Source organism: Ursus americanus, chromosome X (assembly GCF_024610735.1).
Source record: "Ursus americanus isolate L20-20 chromosome X, mUrsAme1.1.p, whole genome shotgun sequence".
NCBI lineage: Eukaryota > Metazoa > Chordata > Mammalia > Carnivora > Ursidae > Ursus > Ursus americanus.
The window spans coordinates 88,416,723-88,437,881 of NC_142164.1; the positions used below are offsets into that span (position 1 = coordinate 88,416,723).

General features: G+C 38.9%; 1 long non-coding RNA gene across 3 annotated transcripts in view; it reads right to left on the reverse strand.

The window, feature by feature from the left end:
* LOC123797258 (uncharacterized) overlaps window positions 1-21,159 on the reverse strand; it is an 80,182-nt gene that overhangs the window by 21,509 nt on the left and 37,514 nt on the right. For all 3 annotated transcript variants that reach the window (XR_015723397.1, XR_015723398.1, XR_015723399.1), the window contains exon 3: window positions 240-374. This is a non-coding gene — a long non-coding RNA (uncharacterized LOC123797258). The remainder of the gene's footprint in view (window positions 1-239; window positions 375-21,159) is intronic.

A 21,159-nucleotide genomic window follows, 5' to 3' on the forward strand; every position in this document is an offset into this window, starting at 1 on the left:
TGATGGAAAAGGTGTTTACAGAAGAATGCCAACTCATAAATGTGGGATTGTTACAATTAGAAAACCAACACTTTGCAATCACCATTGTAATACTTGATTCAGGCAACAATCATCAACAGATGTAAAATCAGTGAGTGAAGGGTTGGTAGGGAAGAATATATTCATCCAGTCTCAAAGTACCACTAGTTACAATTACAAAGAGAAAAGGAAAAAAGAGAATAAATGAGAAAAAAGGGTACCTTTATAAATGTAGAAGTCTGGTGGAAATCACTTGAACCAAATGATCAAACTTAATGTCACCAAAATGGGAAAAATTGACATCGTGTTTTCTATGATGTGATGCACTGAGGATACAAATCATGCATGAAATATTCCTGAAAAAAAAAAAAAGATTCTGATCATAAGGTACTAATCACACAAACTAAATTCAGAAACATTATGCAAAATAGTTGACCTGGACTCCTCAAAAAATGTCAATGTAATAAAAGACAGAAAAGTGCAGAAATTATCTTTAAAGAAAGTAAAGGGACATGACAACTAAATGTAATGTGCAAACTTTAATTGGATCTCAGATTTTTTTTAAAGTATAAAAGACACTGTTGTTATTGGTCCAACGGAAGAAATATTAGTATGGAATGCATATTAGATAACAGTATCGTATCAACATTAAATTTCCTGAGTGTGGTAATTTTCTTGAGGGTGACAAATATAGTTATTTTTCATAAGAAAAATATGCTTTAAGTATGTATGGGGAAAATGTCAAGACGTCTGAAACTTACATTTAAATCTCTTGAATCTTTCACAAAAAAAGAGTGTGTGTACACACATGTGGGCATAAGTGCTTATACAGAAACACATTTAAATAGAAAATAAATTTGGCAAAATGTTAACAACTAGTGAATCTAGGTAAAGGGTATGTGGTGTTCATTATACTAGTTTTATAACTTTTCTGTAGCATTAACAGTTTTCATTTTTTTATACATTTAAGTTTTCTTCATTTCATAACCAATTTGACATATTTAACTATCATTATATTTCCTCATTATTATATATATATTTTAATAATAATATTTTTATTATATTATGTTAGTCACCATACAGTACACCCCTGGTTTTTGATGTAAAGTTCCATGATTCATTAATTGCGTATAACACCCAGTGCACCATGCAATACGTGCCCTCCTTACTACCCATCACCAGCCTATCCCATTCCCCCACTCCCCCTCCCCTCTGAAGCCCTTAGTTTGTTTCTCAGAGTCCATAGTCTCTCATGCTTCATTCCCCCTTCTGATTACCCCCCCTTTCTTTATCCCTTTCTTCTCCTACCGATCTTCCTAGTTCTTATGTTCCATAAATGAGTGAAACCATATGATAATTGTCTTTCTCTGCTTGACTTATTTCACTTAGCATTATCTCCTCCAGTGCCATCTATGTTGCAGCAAATGTTGAGAAACCGTTCTTTCTGATAGCTGAGTAATATTCCATTGTACATATGGACCACATCATTAACAGTTTTCAAAATAAAAAAAGTTAGGAAATGAAAATAACATAAAAAAAAATAAAATTAAAAAATATGCTGAGCCAAAGAGAAAATGCAAGAGACAAAGTCGGGATGGGCAAAGTTAGAAGTACAGTAAGGATAAAAAGTTTAAATCTATGACCTCTCATGGCTCTCTTCCTACGAGTCCACCCTGCTGTCTCAGAATATTCTATCATATGCTAATATTCTTCACATTAGGAACCAAACACCTATGGAATAATGTTAGGATCATAAACTCTTGACCTTGTGTCAGAAGAAAAAGGTGTATGAGAAATTCAAACATTCTATAGCTTCAATGATTCATGTCATCTTTCCTACAGACAGGGTTGCCAGGCCCTTCTTGTTTGGAGGACTGACTGAATTTTATTTTCCTTGGCTGTAGGTTTATCATAGGGATAAGACCATTCCCAGAAGCTGGAAGAAGAGCTAGATGCCAGCAATTCTAGTCACTTTTATTTTTTAAAATTTTATTTATTTGAGAGCAAGCACGAGCTGGGGGAGGGCAGAGGGAGAGGGAGAAGCAGACTCCCCACTGAGCAGGGAGCCTGATGTGGGGCTCAATCCCAAGACCCCAGGATCATGACCTGAGCAGAAGGCAGACCTTTAACTGACTGAGCCACCCAGGACCCGCCAGCAATTCCAGTCACTTTGAAATGCATTTTTGAAAGTAAGAGAAAAATGTTTATCTGGTTTGTAAGGCTTCTGCCCTCTAATATTTATGTGAACCTTTTCTGGGCATATTCTGTATCTGACTCTTCTCTCTTCCCTCATGGTTTTCCTATCCTAGTGACCTCACCAAATGCTACTGTTGATTCTTTATGTGTGTCGCCTATGAACATGCGTGTGTATTCACTCCTTCCTCATTCTTTTACTCATTATTTATTCATCCATCACAATTACTTATTTATGTAGGTCACTTTATTTTATATATTTTTTAATTTATTTTTTTAGGTCACTTTATTTTATTTTATTTATTTATTTTTTTTATTAATAATGATTTTTTATTATATTATGTTAGTCACCATACAGTACATCCCCGGTTTTCGATGTAAGGCTCGATGATTCATTAGTTGTGTATAACACCCAGCGCACCATGCAATATGTGCCCTCCTTACTACCCATCACCGGTCTATCCCATTCCCCCACCCCCCTCCCCTCTGTAGCCCTCAGTTTGTTTCTCATAGTCCATAGTCTCTCATGTTTCATTCCCCCTTCTGATTACCCCCCCTTTCTTTATCCCTTTCTTCCCCTACTGATCATTCTAGTTCTTATGTTCCATAGATGAGAGAAATCATATGATAGTTGTCTTTCTCTGCTTGACTTATTTCACTAAGCATTATCTCCTCCAGTGCCGTCCATGTTGTAGCAAATGTTGAGAACTCATTCTTTCTGATTGCTGAGTAATATTCCATTGTATATATGGACCACAACTTCTTAATCCAGTCATCTGTTGCAGGGCATCTCGGCTCCTTCCACGATTTAGCTATTGTGGACATTGCTGCTATGAACATTGGGGTGCATATGGCCCTTCTCTTCACTACGTCTGTATCTTTGGGGTAAACACCCAGTAGTGCAATGGCTGGATCATAGGGTAGCTCAATTTTTAACTTTTTAAGGGACCTCCACACGGTTTTCCAGAGTGGCTGTACCAACTTGCATTCCCACCAACAATGTAGGAGGGATCCCCTTTCTCCACATCCTCTCCAACAATTGTTGTTTCTTGCCTTGTCTATTTTTGCCATTCTAACTGGCGTAAGGTGGTATCTCAGTGTGGTTTTGATTTGAATTTCCTTGATGGCTAATGATTTTGAACATTTTTTTCATGTGTCTGTTAGCCATTTGTATGTCTTCATTGGAAAAGTGTCTGTTCGTATCTTCTGCCCATTTTTTGATTTGTTTATTTGTTTCTCGTGTATTGAGTTTGAGAAGTTCTTTGTAGATCTTGGATACCAGTCCTTTATCTGTAGTGTCATTTGCAAATATATTCTCCCATTCCGTGGGCTGCCTCTTAGTTTTTCTGACTGTTTCCTTGGATGTGCAGAAACTTTTAATCTTGATGAAGTCCCATAAATTCATTTTATCTTTTGTTTCTCTTGCCTTTGGGGATGTGTCATGAAAAAGGTTGCTTTGGCTGATGTCGTAGAGGTTGCTGCCTATGTTCTCCTCTAGAATTTTGATGGATTCCTGTCTCACATCGAGGTCTTTCATCCATTTGGAGTTTATTTTTGTGTATGGTGTGAGATAGTGGTCAAGTTTCATTCTTTTGCATGTAGCTGTCCAATTTTCCCAGCACCATTTATTGAAGAGACTGTCTTTTTCCCACCGGATGTTTTTTCCTGCTTTATCAAATATTAGTTGCCCAAAGAGCTGAGGGTCCATTTCTGGGCTCTCTATTCTGTTCCATTGGTCTATGTGTCTGTTTTTGTGCCAGTACCATGCTGTCTTTGTGATCACAGCTTTGTAGTACAGCTCGAAATCCGGCATTGTGATGCCCCCAGCTTTGTTTTTCCTTTTCAACAGTTCCTTGGAGATTCGGGGTCTTTTCTGGTTCCATACAAATTTAAGGACTATTTGTTCCAGTTCTTTGAAAAACGTTCTCGGTATTTTGATCGGGATAGCATTGAAAGTGTAGATTGCTCTGGGTAGCATGGACATTTTAACTATGTTAATTCTTCCGATCCATGAGCATGGAATATCTTTCCATCTTTTTATGTCTTCCTCAATGTCTTTTAAGAGTGATTTATAGTTTCTAGAATAAAGGTCCTTTACGTCTCTGGTTAAGTTAATTCCAAGGTAACGTATGGTTTTTGGTGCTATTGTAAATGGGATGAATTCCCTGATTTCTCTTTCTTCGTTCTCGTTATTCGTGTACAGAAATGCGACTGATTTCTGAGCATTGATTTTGTATCCCGCCACGTTACTGAATTGCTCTATAACTTCTAATAGTTTGGGAGTGGCTTCTTTTGGGTTTTCCATATAGAGTATCATGTCGTCTGCGAAGAGAGACATTTTGACTTCTTCTTTGCCGATTTGAATACCTTTGATCCCTTTTTGTTGTCTGATTGCTGTTGCAAGGACTTCTAGTACTATGTTGAATAATAGTGGCGAGAGTGGGCATCCTTGTCGTGTTCCTGATCTTAAGGGAAAGGCTTCCAGCTTTTCCCCATTGAGAATAATATTTGCAGTAGGCTTTTCATAGATGGCTTTTATGAGATTGAGAAACGTACCTTCTATTCCTACACTCTGAAGGGTTTTAATCAGGAAAGGATGCTGTATTTTGTCAAATGCTTTTTCGGCATCGATTGAAAGGATCATATGGTTCTTGAGTCTTTTCTTGTTGATATGATGTATCACGCTGATTGATTTGCGAATATTGAACCACGCTTGCATCCCAGGTATGAATCCCACTTGATCGTGGTGGATAATCCTTTTAATGAACTGTTGGATTCTATTAGCAAGTATCTTGTTGAGGATTTTGGCGTCCATATTCATTAGGGAAATCGGTCTGTAATTCTCCTTTTTGAGGGGGTCTTTGCCTGGTTTGGGGATCAAGGTAATATTGGCCTCATAGAATGAGTTTGGTAGCTTTCCTTCTGTTTCTATTTTTTGAAATAGCTTTAGGAGAATAGGTATTATTTCTTCTTTGAATGTTTGGTAGAATTCCCCAGGAAAACCGTCCGGGCCTGGAGTTTTGTTATTTGGAAGGTTGTTTATCACTGACTCAATTTCTTCATAATTAATTGGCCTGTTTAAGAAATCAATTTCTTCCTTTTTCAATCTTGGTAGTTTATAGGTTTCCAGGAAGGATTCCATCTCTTCCAGATTGCTTAGTTTATTGGCATATAGCTGTTGATAAAAATTTCTAATAATCCTCCCAATTTCAATGGTGTTCGTCGTGACCTCTCCTTTTTCATTCATAATTTTAGTAATCTGGGTCCTTTCTCTTTTCTTTTGGATAAGTCTTGCCAGTGGTCTGTCAATTTTATTGATTCTCTCCAAGAACCAGCTTCTAGTCCTGTTGATCTGCTCTACTGTACTTCTGGTTTCTGCTTGATTGATTTCAGCTTTAATTTTGGTCAACTGCTTCCTTGTGCGTGGATTAGGCCTGTCCCTCTGTTGCTGTTCCAGCTTCTTGAGGTGAGAATATAAAAACTGCATTTTAGATTTTTCTATTCTTTTGAGTGAGGCTTGGATGGCTATGTATTTCCCCCTTAGGACTGCCTTTGCAGTATCCCATAGGTTTTGGACTGTTGTATTTTCATTCTCATTGGTCTCCATAAATTGTTTAATTTGATTTTTGATTTCCTGGTTTATCGAGTCATTCCTGAGCAGGATGGTTCTTAGTCTCCAAGTGTTTGAGTTTCTTGCAAATTTTTCCTTGTGGTTGAGTTCCAATTTCAGAGCGTTGTGGTCTGAGAATATGCAGGGGATAATTTCAATCTTTTGGTATCGGCTGAGACCTGTTTTGTGTCCCAGAACATGGTCTATTCTTGAAAATGTTCCATGGGCATTAGAATAGAATGAGTATTCTTTGGTTCTGGGGTGTAGTGTTCTATATATATCTAAGAGGTCCAACTCGTCGAGTATGGCATTCAAAGCCTTTGATTCTTTGCTTAGTTTTTGCCAGGGTGTTCTGTCTATTTCTGAGAGTGGAGTGTTGAGGTCCCCTACTATTAATGTATTTTTATCTATATGTCTCTTTATTCTGGTTAAGAGTTGGCTTGTGTATCTTGCTGCTCCCCTGTTGGGGGCATATATATTTATAATTGTCATATCCACTTGTTGAATACTTCCTTTAAGAATAATATAGTGCCCTTCTGCATCTCTAACTATAGTCTGTAGTTTAAAATCCAATTTATCTGATATGAGAATTGCTACCCCAGCTTTCTTTTGAGGTCCATTTGCGTGAAAGATGGTACTCCATCCCCTTACTCTCAGTCTGAATGCATCTTTGGGTTCGAAATGAGTCTCTTGTAGACAGCAAATGGATGGGTCATTTCTTTTTATCCAATCTGCAACCCTGTGGCGTTTGAAACCAGAATTTAAACCATTAATGTTAAGGCTGAGTACTGAGAGATATGCTTTTAATTCTGCCATGTTGTCAGTAAAGTCTTTGTTTGTATTGGCTGTGACTTTCTGTTTTGTATCACTCTTGGGGCCTTTTTACTTTTATAGAACCCCCCGTAATACCTCCTGTAGGGCTGGTTTCATGGTTACGAAATTGGCTAGTGACTGTCGATTCTGAAATGTCTTTATTTCTCCATCAATTCTGAATGACAGCCTTGCTGGATAAAGGATCCTTGGCTGCATGTTTTTCTCTGAAAGAGCTTTAAAAATGCTCCCCCAACCCTTTCTCTCATTCCAGGTCTGTGTAGACAGGTCTGATGTAATTCTGATGCCTTTGCCTTGGTACGTGAGAAATTTCTTTGCCCTGGCCGCTTTCAATACTGTTTCCTTGGATCTCATATTTGCGAATTGCACTATGACGTGACGTGGTGTAGGTCTGTCATGGTTGAGCTTGGGAGGGGTCCTCTCTGCCTCTTGGACACGAATTTTTGTTTCCCTTGCTAGATTAGGGAAGTTTTCAGCTACAATTTGTTCAAATATCTCTTCTAGACCTCTGTTTTTCTCCACCCCCTCGGGGATGCCGATGATTCTAACATTGGATCGTTTCGTTGAGTCAGTAATCTCCCGTAGCCAACATTCGTGGGCGTGGATTTTTTTCAGACCATCTTCTATTTTTATTTTTTCCTCTATTAACCCATCCTCCAATTCACTAACCCTTTCCTCCGCTTCCGTGACCCTGGCCGTCAGAGCCTCTAGTTTTGCCTGCATTTGGCTCATAGAATTTTTAATTTCTGTCAAATTCGCTCTCATTTCCGCCCTTAGGGATTGTATATTCTCAGTAATATTTTCCTGAATACTTTTTTCAAGTCTACTCATTATCTTGACCATTGTTACTCTGAATTCCATTTCTGATAATTTGGTTACATCCATATCCGTTACTTCTGTGGCAGAGGCCACTGACTCACTGTCTTTTCTTTGCTGGGGGGGGCTTCTCCTTCTTGTCATTCTGATGAAGAGAGGTTGCGGGGTTTCCAGAGCCCAAAATTATTGACTGGGTCCCAGGCCGTGCCCCTTGTTTTATAGGGATCTTAGAGATGTGGGCTTCTTCTTTAAAGATTTTATTTATTTACTTATCTGAGAGAGGGAGACAGACAGCAAGAACGAAACAGAAGCAGGGGAGTGAGAGAGGAAGAAGCAGGCTCCCAGCGGAGGAGCCCGATGAGGGACTCCTTTCCGGAACGCCGGGATCACGCCCTAAGCCGAAGACAGGCGCTCAATGACGGCGCCACCCAGGCGCCTCCGGTTGTGGGCTTCTTGATTTTTCAGCCTGCCTTCTGTGTTCTGGGGGAGGGGCCTGCCGCGCCAATACTCAGGCAACCCTGTTTGGTTAGAGTCTCCGTGTCCCCTGCGAGGGAGGATGGGGATGGGCACTCTCTGAGCCGGTATTTCCAGGCTTTTGTTCTCTGGCGGCTTTCCCTGGCGGCCGGCTATGCCTCTTCTGAGGGTCAGAGCAGCAGAGGCTGCATTGTCGCAGAACAGAGGGATTGCGGCCCGTTCTCCACTGATGTTCTGGCCACTTTAACTCTGTTACTGTTGGTGCTGCTCAACCCTGCGGCCGTCCCGGGATGTGCGCACCAACTCGGCGACCCTGCCCTCACTTCCAGGGCCAGCGCGTCTCTGTCCTTTGTGTTTCTAATGCCGCCAGCCACCGGCCGCCCAGTCTCTGTCCTTTGTGTTTCTAATGCCGCCAGCCACCGGCCGCCCCGGCCCCGCGCGCTCCCGGGTCTCCCGGTCTCAGTCTATGCCCGGTGAGCACACCTCGATTCCGGAGTTTCGTGAGAAGCCTGGTGGCGCGCGCACCCGGTTCAGGGTCTCAGCCTGCTGTTTCGCGGGTGCCGACCGCGAGTCCGCCCGCTCCCCCGTGCAGGTGGCCCGCCAGCCGCCAGCCGCCCCGTGCGCGCTCCGGGAGTTCCCGGTCTCAGTCTGGATCCCGTGAGCACACCGGGATTCCGGTGTTCCGCGAGATGCCTGGTGGCGCGCGCGTTCACGGCTCACCGGTCTCAGTCCGCTCTCTCGCGGGTGCCCTCTGTGTGTCCGCCCGCTCCCCCGTGCAGGTGGCTGCCGCTTCCCGGCGCCCAAACGCGGCGGCTCCCTCCCCCTTCCGTTTATCTTCCGATATCCGTGCACGGTTTACAGCTCCCCTCTTGGTACCTCAATACTCAGCGCTGGAGATGTTCATTTGTAGAGATCCAGATGCATCATCCTGCGTCTCAGGCTGATTCCGTGGTTATATAGGCTGGTCTGGTACCTATCCAGCTCGACTCAGGGGACCGGCTGAAAAAGGGGTCCCCTACTCCTCCGCCATCTTAACTCCTCTCTCTAGGTCACTTTATTTTAAATGATAGTTTTATAGCAGATGAGCATTTACACTCTAAAGGGCAGGAGAGATGAACAAGAGACACAAAATGTACTAGAGAGCTGGATTGGAAGAGAAAGATTAACACAGGCCTGAACTCTCTTCTTGTATCTCCATCATCATTTATCTTTTTTTCATTTTAGGAACTGTCCTGATTTCCTGTTTTCAATGGCCCTTTACTATTTTAAATGCCCTTGTGATTGTTTTGGACTCTACTACCTAGAAAGTGAAGCAAGGTTTGTTTGCTGTTTTCAAGCAGGAACCACAAGGGGTATAAAACATGGCTAGCCTGACCAAATTGGAGACAAGGGTCTGAGAATAATAGATCCAGACTAAGCCAGGCTTCCGATTGGTCAACCAGTTTTTACTGAGCATCTACTATTTGTCAGGTACTATTTTTGGAAGTGGAGGCAAAGACTGATTAAGACACAACCCTAACTTAGTGGTTCAAAGTATTCCATGCCAGGTTCATGCTAGTCCCATCTGAAGAAGGATACTAGGCAGAAGATGGTGCCCACCACACGGATGTGAGTGCATCATTTCTGAATTTTATTCAGATGCAAATAAAAAAGATTTAATAAAGGGTGGTTTAAATAGATTGGGAGGTTATTTGTCTTTTTTTGCAGGCAGAGGTAAGTAATTGAGTGGTGGCCTGACAAGTCCATGATCTATCCAAGTCCCAGGATTCTTCCGTCTTGCTGCTTTGCCCTTCTGAGCACACAACTTCTACCCTAAACTTTGCCTCATGGTTGCAAGATAGCCACTGCAACTCTGGCCACTGTGTCTGCATTCCAGGCTGTGGTAAAAAGGAAGACAGAAAAAGGGCTGAAGGCTACTTTCCAGGTGAGTCAAGCCCCTTTTAAAAGAGCTTTCTCAAAATCCTACCCAAAACTTTTGCCTCTACCTCATTAGCCAAAACTTGGTCATTTGGCCACCCACGTCTGTAAAGAAAGATCTCAACAACAAAAAATCAAGAGTACTGTGAGTACTTACTCATTTGTAAGTACAAGTATAGATATTTATTATATTGGCTTGTCTTTTCAATTGGGCCCTGGTACTTTCTAAGTTAATTTTTCTGGTTTCTTTTCATCACCCAATTATCTAAAACAACCATCCTTCCCTTAAAATACATAGTTGTTAAAATTCCAACTAAGGAAAAGGGATAATCCAAATGATGTATTGAATAAAAGGGTTGAATTAATGGTAGGGCAAAGGAAGGGGACTCTCACATAAGAGGCCCCCAATTCTGTGGCTGGTCACTTTTGCTGCTCGAGCATATAAGGATATCTCCTCCTTATGCTATTAGGAACACAACCTTTTGTAGGCTTAACCTTTAGCACTTGCTTGAAGTACTGAATAATGATATTAGGAGTTGGGAAGCCTTAAAGGCAGGGCTGAGGCTTCCTTGAGACAAGAAATTCCACCTGTGGATAACAGCTTGGCTTTTGCCCATGGAGTTCCACACTGTTTGTGATCTTATCTTCCTAACTGAATGCCCTAGAGCACAAAGATATTACAGCATATTTATCATCAGAAACAATGCAAGGAAGACAACAATGGAACATCTTGGAAGTACTGAAAGAAAAAGTCAACATAAGATTCTATACCCAGAGAAAACATATTTCAAAAACAAAGATAAAACAAGACTTCTTCAGACTTACAAAAGGTGAAAGAATTCATCACCAGCAGACCACCATTATAAGAAATGTTAAAGGGAATTCTTTTGGCCGAAGGAAAATGCTACTAAAAGGAAATATGGATCTATGCAAAGGAAGGAATAGCACTGGAAATAGTAACTACATGGGTAAATGTCTAATATTTTTCTTATTCTTTATATCGAAAAGACATTTGACTATATAAACAGAAATAATTAACAATATAGTATGGAGTTTATAATATATGTAAAAGCAAAATGCAGGACAACAATAACACAAAGTTCAGGAGGGAAGAAATGTAAATACACTATTGTAGGGGTCTTAAACTATGTATGAAGTGGTATAACAGTACTAGAAAGTTGACTGTGTCAAATTAAAAATGTATACTTGAACCCCAAAGCAATCACCAAAACAATACAACAAAGAGTTATAACTAATACAGGGAAAAGGAGATAAAATGAAATGATAAAAAACACTCAATTTGTTCCCACTTGGATCAGTGGTAGCTCTATCAAGTTGGTTCTTTGTCACTTTGACATGCCCTCATCTTTTTGGGGTTTTTTTGAGCACTTTCTCATTTTCTGATACTACAAGATGCTCTCTGCCTTGGTCCTAAAATCAGCTGTTCCTCTAACGATCTCTGGTTCCTTTTATTGGAGACTGTATTTAGAAACCAAAATCAGGGTCCTGACTGTGCTTGTTGTTATTGGGTGTCATTGCTTCTAGGCCCTCTCGATGGATAGAGCTAAGTAATATATGTATGGATACTAACCCACATGTACACACATATCTGTAATTCTTTCTCTCTCTCTCTCTCTCTATCTATATTAAGCTAAATGTAAGTTCATGGTTTATGTCTCTGACTCTAATCCAGTATCACAAGGTCTATTGTTGCTTTCTTTTCTTGTTTACCTGTAACTTTCCTCTCACAGTGAGAACCTTGGACATACCATCCACCATCCATTTACTTGTTTAACAGCACTATAATGTAAAGTAATGTGAAAATTTATATCCATACGAAACCCTGTACACAAATGTTTGTAGCAGCTTTACTCATATTGGCTAACAACTGGAAGAAAGGAAGATGTCTTTCATCAGGGGAAAGAATAAACAAACTTTGGTGCATCCATACAATGAAATCCTATGCAGCAGTAAAAAGAAATGAGCTACTGATTCATTCATCAACATGGGTGAATCTTAAGTGCATTCTACTTAGTGAAAAAAGGCAGAAAACAAAAGCTACATACTGTATACATTGTATGGTTCTATTCATATGACACCTGGAAAGGGCAAAACTATAGGGACAAAACAATTAGTGGTTGCTGGGGGTTGAGAAGACCCAACTGGTTGACTATAAAGGGGATGCACAGGAGAACTTTTAGGGTGAATGAATTGTTTTGTATGCTGTTGGGATGATGGATATATGACAGCCTGCGAACTGTATGGAATTCATAGAACTATATATTATAAAGAGTGGATTCTAATGTATGCAAATTTTTTAAAAAGCTGACCTATCTAACTTGGGAAAATTATGTTTTGACTGAAAACTACAAGGCTATAGACAAAAAGAACTGTACATAGTCATTGTATTTCTAGGTGGTAAATTTGTTTCTCATAAGGGTATGAGTTTAACAATGGACTTCAAATAGGGGCACCTGGGTGCTCAGTTGGTTAAGCATTTGACTCTTGATTTTGGCTCAGGTCATGATATCAGGGTCATGAGACCGGGCCTCACATCAGGCTCCGTGCTGGGCATGGAGACTGCTTAAGATTTTCTCTCCCTCTGCCCCACCCCACTCCCCCTTCCTGCTGCCTCTCTCTCTAAAAAATAATAATAAATAAAATAAAAATGTACTTTAAATATAAAGATACAACTAATTAAAAGGATGGAAAAGATTACCTTATGATATACTATATGCTGGCTAATTGAACATAATAAATAAATAAATAAATAAATAAATAAATAAATAAATAAATCTGCTCTCGTTAGCAAGCCAAAAAAAAAAAAAAAAAAAAAAGGAAAAAGATCACCATGCTAACACTAGTTAAAAAAAAAAAAAAAAAGCTTGAGCAGCTATATTAATATCAAAGTAGATTTCAAAGCACAGAATACCACCAGGAATACAAAAGATCATTTTAAACTGATAAAGAAGTCAATTCATCAGGAGCACATAATCCAAAATGCTTATACATCTAATCACAGAGCTCTAAAATATATGAGGCAAAATCTGAAAGAACTGCAGGAAGAAATAGACAAATCCACAATTATAGTTGATTTCAATGCCCCTCTCTAAATAATTGAAAGAGCAAGCAGAAAGAAAATCAGTACAGCTATAGAAGACTTGAACAACACAGCCAACCAATTTGATCTAAGTGACATTTATAGAACATGCCATGCAACAACAGCAGAATACACATTCTTCTCAATTGAGTATGGAACATTTACCAAGAGAGACCATATTATGAGCCATAAAATGAGTATCAATAAATTTAAGAGGATATATGTCATATAGAGACGGTTTTCTAGACTGTACTAAGAAAAAACATGTTTTTTTTTAATTTATAAAATGTACTTATAAATTTTGGATCTAAAAAATTCCAATGTAACAGACAATTCACAATTGGTTACTACTTAGTTTTCACTGGAGACTAAGGTTTCAAAGAGTTGAAATTCTAAACATAATTAAGACTGATTAAAAAAAAGGCTTAGGTCAAAATCTGAATATTAAAAGGTTATAGAAAGTTTATGAAGGGAAATCTTTGGAAAGGAATTTTATGTGTGGTCAGGACTAAGGTTAAAATGCATGGGTTTTAAAAGTACACTGGTATAAGATTAAAATTCTGCTCTTCTCTCTGTTAAAAAGACAGTTTTCTTGGATTGTTGGTCTGCTCTTGATAAGGAAATGTAAACAACGTTTTTATTTCTCTTTTGTCTGCCCAGAAAAACCAAAACTTATGTTTTGTCTTTATCAGGTCTTTGATTATTTAAAGTTAAAACTTTCCAATATTAACAGAGCTAAATTTTGCTAACAACTATACACCCTACATATTTGCCTTTGGAATCTCTTTTTTTTTAAGATTTTATTTATTTACTTGACAGAGAGACAGCCAGCGAGAGAGGGAACACAAGCAGGGGGAGTGGGAGAGGAAGAAGCAGGCTCCTAGCGGAGGAGCCCGATGTGGGGCTCAATCCCATAACGCCGGGATCACGCCCTGAGCCGAAGGCAGGCGCTCAACCGCTGTGCCACCCAGGCGCCCCGCCTTTGGAATCTCTTATTGGCACCTTGGTTAAATAAATAAATTTTAAGTTTTATAAGGATCCATAATCCTATTTAGGCATGTGCTTTACAACTTTCTAAGGGTTTTTAACAAACTTCCCCAAGATGTGAATTATAAGTGAATTATAAGTATTTTGACCAATTAAAAAAAAAGAAACTGTTTTCTAAGCACAATCGAATTACATTAAAAATCAACAACCGAAATATATTTGAAAAATCCACAAACATTTGAAAACTAACACATATAAATAACAAAATCAAAAGAATAAAATGAAAGACAAAAAGGAAATCAAAGAAAAAATCAAAAGGAAAATTAGAAAGTATTTTGAATGGAATGAACATGAAAACAGAACATACCAAAATTGTGGGATGTCACTGAAGCAGTATATAGGGGAAAGTCTATAGCACTAAACACTTACATTGGGAAAGAAGATCTGAAATCAATTACCTCACTTTAAGAAACTAGAAAAGGAAGAGCAAATTAAGTCCACACGAAGCAGAAGAAAGGAAATAATAAAGATCAGAGCAGAAATCAGTAAAATAGATAACAGAAAAATGACAGAGAAAATAAATGAAACTCAAAGCTGCTACTTTGAGAATAAAATTGATTAACCTTTAACCAAACCGATCCAGGAAAAAAAAAACCCACAAATGACCAATATCAAAACAGAAAACTTGAAATGTCCTACATTAAATAAATGGAATCTTTAGTTAAAACATTTCCTACAAAGAAAATACCTGACCTACATGTCTTCACTGGTGAATTCTATGAAATAATTAAGGAAGAAATAACACCAATTCTTTGTAACTCTTACAAATAACTGAAAATGAGGGAATAATTCCCAACTTACTTTTTTTTTTTTAAAGATTTTATTCATTTATTTGACACAGAGAGAGCGAGGGAGAGAGTGAGCACAAGCACCAGGAGCGGCAGAGGGAGATGAAGAAGCAGGCTCTCCACTGAGCAAGGAGCCCGATGTGGGACTCGATTCCAGGACCCCAGGATCATGACATGAGCCGAAGGCAGCCGCTCAACCATGAGCCACCCCCCAACTTATTCTTTAAAGCTGCCATTGCCTTGATACTAAAACCTAGCAAGGACATTGACAGAAGAAAAAAATTAAACGTCAGTATTCTTCATGAACATCAATGCAAAATCTAAACAAACTTTTACCAAACTGAATCCAACAATATATTAAAAAATATTAAAAACTTATCAATACATCTAAAACAAAAGATACGAAAACTCTGTATACTAAAAACTACAAACTGCTGCTAAAAGAAATTAAACCAGACTGAAATCAATGGAGAGACTATACTATATTCATGGGACATAAGACTTAATATGTCAATTCTCACCAAACTGATCTATAGATTATATGCAATCACCAATTCCAGCAGGCTTTTTGGTAGAAACTGACAAGATGGTTCTAAATTTCATACAGAAGTGCAAAGGACCTAGAATAGTCAAAATCACTTTGAAATAGAGGAATAAATTAGAAGATTAAAACTAACTTCAAAAAATTTAGTATAAAGCTACAGTAATCAAAACAGTGTGGGATTGATGTCATGATAACAATTAGAGTAATGGAATGAATTAAATCTATACATATATAAACAACTGATTTTTTTTTAAGATTTTATTTATTTATTTAACAGAGATAGAGACAGCCAGCGAGAGAGGGAACACAAGCAGGGGGAGTGGGAGAGGAAGAAGCAGGCTCCTAGCGGAGGAGCCTGATGTGGGGCGCAATCCCATAACGCCGGGATCACGCCCTGAGCTGAAGGCAGACGCTTAACGACTGTGTCACCCAGGCGCCCCTGAACAACTGATTTTTGACAAAGGTGCAAAGATAATTCAGTGGAGAAAGCATAGTCTTTTCAACAGATCGTGCTGGAATAACTGGCTATCTATATGCAAAGAAAATGTATTTGGAATCATACCTTATACCATAAACAAAAATGGATTCAAAATAGATCAATGACCTAAATGTAAAAATTATATAACTTCTAGAACAAAGCACAAGAGAAAAACTGTGGCCTTGAGTTACAAAAAGATTTCCTTGAAACAGCACCTAAAGCCTTATCCGTGAAAAAAAATGATAAATGGAATTTCATCAAAATTTAAAACCTCTCCTTTTCAAAAGATACTGTTAAGAGAATGAAAAAATAATCTACGGACAGAGAAAAATATATCTGATATACACGTATCATATATCTGATAAAGGGCTCGTACTGAGAATATATAAAGAACTCTCAAAGCTCATTAATAAGATAATAAGATAACAAAGAACCCAATAAATAAAGTGAACAAAAGAGTTTTATTGATACTTCACCAAAGAAGATATATGGATGGAAAATAAGCATATGAAAAAATGGTCAAAATCACAAGTTGTCTGGGAAATGCAAATTAAAACCACAATGAAATACCACCTCCCACGTTTTTAAATGGCTAAAATTAAGAAGACTCACCATACCAGAAGTTGGTAAGAATGTGAAGGAACTGTAACTTGAATGACTGCTGACTGGAATGTAAAATGCATAATCACTTTGGAAAACAACTTAGAAGTTGTTTAGAAAGTTGAACACACACACATCTACCATATGACCCACGTATTCCACTTCTAGGTATTTATCCAGGAGAAGTAAGAGCATATGTTCACATATTGACTTGTACATGAATTTCCATAGCAGCTTTATGTAATAGCCCCAAACTACAAACCCACTCAAATATCCTTCAATAGGTGAATGAATAAGTTAATTTCGATATATCTATACAACGGAATACTACTCACATTAAAATGCAATAAACTGTTGATATACACAACACTATGGATGAATCTAAAAATAATTATTCTGAATGAAATAACCCAGACAAAAAGAATATACAGTATTATAATTTCATTTATATGTAATTTTTTAAAATGCAAACTAATCTATAGTGACAGAATCAGATCAGTGGTTGCCTGGTGGGTGATGGTGGCTGGTGGGGAACAAGAGGAAGGGGGATGAGAAGACTTTTGGGTATGATGAATATGTTTATTATGTTGATTGTGGTGATAGTTTAATATACATATATATATCTCAAAAGCTATTAAACTGTATACTAAAGACATGCAGTTTCTCATATATCAATTATACCTCAATAAAGGTGTTAGATATAGGATTTTTCAATGACTGCTCAATATTCATTGCATAGTTATACTCAGCTATGTTCTCCTTGATTATCTCCAAATTTTTGGCATTATCTTTGTCCACAAACCTTTGAATGCATTTTAAGTTACTTTCTTACGATTATAAATTCCTCAAAGTGGAATTACTGGATAATAGATTCTTAGCGGGTTTTTCAAAAAAGTTTTTTTAAAAAAAGATCTATTTATTTATTTTAGAGAGAGAGAGAAAGAGAGAGCACAAGCAGGGGAAGGGGCAGAGGGAGAGAGAGAGAGGGAGAGAATCTCAAACAGACTCTGCACTGAGCATGGAGCCTGACTTGGGGCTTGATCCCACAACCCTGAGATCATGACCTGAGCTGAAATCAAGAGTTGGACGCTCAACCATCTGAGCCACCCAGGCACCCCCCAATTTTTGATAAATATTGACAAATTGCTTCCCATAAAAGGTATATCAATTTACACTCCTACCATCACTGTATGAATGACAGGCTTGGGTCATTTTAAAGTAATTTATGTTCAAAACTCATTGAGCACTTCATAAATGTACTCTTGATTTCGGAGCAACCTTTACTAATTACTATTGCCCTGCTCTGAAATTATCTGAAACTACTTAGCACTTTCTCAATTATCCTTAATTTTTGCTTGTTGCTATACGGTCATCGCTTCATTTCACAAACATTTTTCCTTCTTTTAAAAATGTTTATGACAGGTTTATTGAAATATAATTCATATGCCATAGAATTCATTCATTTGAAGGATACAATTCAATGGTTTTTAGTAAAATTAACAAAGTTCTGCAACTGTCACCAGAATCAATTTTTGAACATCTTTATTACCTCAAAAAGAAACCCTGTACTCATTAGCAGTCACTCATCTCCTTCTGAACCCACTAGCCCTAGGTGACCACTAATGTATTTTCTGTCTCTATGAATTTGCCTATTCTGGACATTCCATATAAATGGAATGAATACAGTATGTGGTCTTCTGTGACTGGTTTCTTTCACTTAGTATAATGTTTTCAGGGCTCATTCATATTGTAGTTTGTATCAGTATTTCATTTCTTTTTTATTGCCAAATAACATTCATTGTACGATATACCACATTTGGCAATTCATTGGACAAAGAAGTGACTATTCAACAAATGGTATTAAAACAATTGGACATCTATTTGCAAAAAAAAAATGAACCTGGATCTAAGCCTCATACCTTATCCACAAATTAACTCAAAATGGATCCCATATCTAAATGTAAAACAGAGTGAGTGTCTCGGTTGGTTACACGTCTGCCTTCAGCTCAGGTTATGAGCCCAGGATCCTGGGATCAAGCCCTGCGTTGGGCTCCCTGCTCAGCAGGGGAGTCTGCTTCTCTCTCTTCCTCTGCCCCTGCTCCTGGGCTCTCTTTCTCACTCTCTGTCTCAAATAAATAAATAAAATCTTAAAAAATGTAAAACATAAAACTGTAAACTGTATATAAGGAAAAATAGGAGAAAATCATCATTGTCAGGGGTTAGGCAAAGACCTTTTTATAAAGATTTTATTTATTTATTAGAGAGAGAGAGATTGGGAGCAGAAGTGGGGGAGGAGCAGAGGGAGAGGGAGAAGCAGACTTCCCACTGAGCAGGGAGCCCAACACAGAGCTCATTCCCAGGACCCTGGGATCACAACCTGAGCTGAAGGCAGGTGCTTTAACCGACTGAGCCACCCAGGCGCCCCTAGGCAAAGCCTTTTTGGACATGACAGCAAAAATATGATCCATTAAAAAAAAGAAAGGACTTGTACCCAGTATATATCCAGAACTCTTGGAACTACATAATAAGAAAATGAACAGCACAGCAAAAACCTTAAAATACAACCCAGCAATCATACTCCTGGGCATTTATTCCAGAGATATGAACATTTATGTCCACACAAATGATCATAGCAACGTTATTTGCAATAGCCAAAAACTTGAAACGATCAAAACGTCCCTCAATAGTTGAATGGTTACACGTACTGTGCTACATCTATACCAGAGAGTAATTACTCAGCAATAAAAATCAACACATTATTGATATATGCATCAACGTGGATGGATCAGAAAGACAGGCTGAGAGAAAAAAGCCAGTCTCAAACTGTTACATACCATGTGATTCCACCTATACAGCATTCTCAATGTGCCAAAAGTATAGAGATGGAAAACAAATTGTTGGTCACCAGGGATTAGAGTTGGGTGGGGGAAGGTTCATGGCCATGAGGATAAAGGCAGTGCAAGGGAGTTATTTGCCGTGATGGAACAGTTCTGCATCTTGCCAACTGTGGTGGTTACACAAATCTATACACACACATCATACCAATGTCAATTCCTGGTTTTGATACCATACTATAGTTATGCTAGATGTAACCATTGAGGAAAGCTGGTGAAGGGGACATGTGACATCTCTATAGTACCTTTGCAACTTCCTGTGAATGTAAAGTTACTTCCCAATGAAAGAGATTTTTTAATGGCAAAAGACCTAAACAAGCATTTCACCAAAGAAAATAAACAGATGGCAAATAAACACGTGAAAAGATGTTCAACATCATTAGCCATTAGGGAAATGCAAATTAAAACCACAAGGAGGGGCACCTGGGTGGCTCAGTCGGTTAAGCACTGACTCTTGATTTTGGTTCAGGTCATGATCTCAGGGTTGTGGGATTAAGCCCCGAGATGGACTTCACACTGGGTGTGGAGACTGCTTAAGATTCTCTCTCTCTCCCTCTGCCCCTTCCCCAACTTGTGTTCTCTCTCTAAGAAAAAAAAAGGTTTTAGAATGATTTTATGTATTTATTTGAGAGAGAGCGAGAAAGAGAGCACTAGTGGGACGGGGGGTGGGGAGGCGTAGAGGGAGAGGGAGAGACAGAGGCAGACTCCCTGCTGAGCAGGTAGTCGGACATGGGGCTCAATTCCAGGACCCTGAGATCATGACCTGAGCCGAAGGCAGATGCTTAACTGACTGAGCCACCTACGTCCCTCAAGAAAAAATTTTTTTGAAATAAAACCACAAGGAGTTCTTTGTAGATCTTGGATACCAGTCTTTTTTTTTTTTTTAAGATTTTATTTATTTATTTGACAGAGAGAGAGAGCCAGCGAGAGAGGGAACACAAGCAGGGGGAGTGGGAGAGAAAGAAGCAGGCTCCCAGCAGAGGAGCCTGATGTGGGCCTCGATCCCAGAACTCCAGGATCACGCCCTGAGCCGAAGGCAGACGCTTAACGACTGAGCCACCCAGGTGTCCCACCAGTCTTTTATCTGTAGTATCATTTGCAAATATATTCTCCCATTCCGTGGGCTGCCTCTTAGTTTTTTTGACTGTTTCCTCGGCTGTGCAGAAGCTTTTTATCTTGATGAAGTCCCACAAGTTCATTTTATCTTTTGTTTCTCTTGCCTTTGGAGATGTGTCATGAAAAAGGTTGCTGTGGCCGATGTCGTAGAGGTTGCTGCCTATGCTCTCCTCTAGGATTTTGATGGATTCCTGTCTCACATCGAGGTCTTTCATCCATTTAGAGTTTATCTTTGTGTATGGTGTGAGAGAGTGGTCAAGTTTCATTCTTTTGCATGTAGCTGACCAATTTTCCCAGCACCATTTATTGAAGAGACTGTCTTTTTTCCACTGGATGTTTTTTCCTGCTTTGTCAAAGATTAGTTGCCCAAAGAGCCGAGGGTCCATTTCTGGGTTCTCTATTCTGTTCCATTGGTCTATGTGTCTGTTTTTGTGCCAGTACCATGCTGTCTTTGTGATCACAGCTTTGTAGTACAGCTCAAATTCCGGCATTGTGATGCCCCCCAGCTTTGTTTTTCCTTTTCAACAATTCCTTGGCGATTCGGGGCCTTTTCTGGTTCCACACAAATTTAAGGGCTGTTTGTTCCAGTTCTTTGAAAAATGTCCTCGGTATTTTGATCGGGATGGCATTGAAAGTGTAGATTGCTCTGGGTAGCATGGACTAAGATACCACCTTACGCCAGTTAGAATGGCAAAAATTGACAAGGCAAGAAGCAACAATTGTTAGAGAGGAT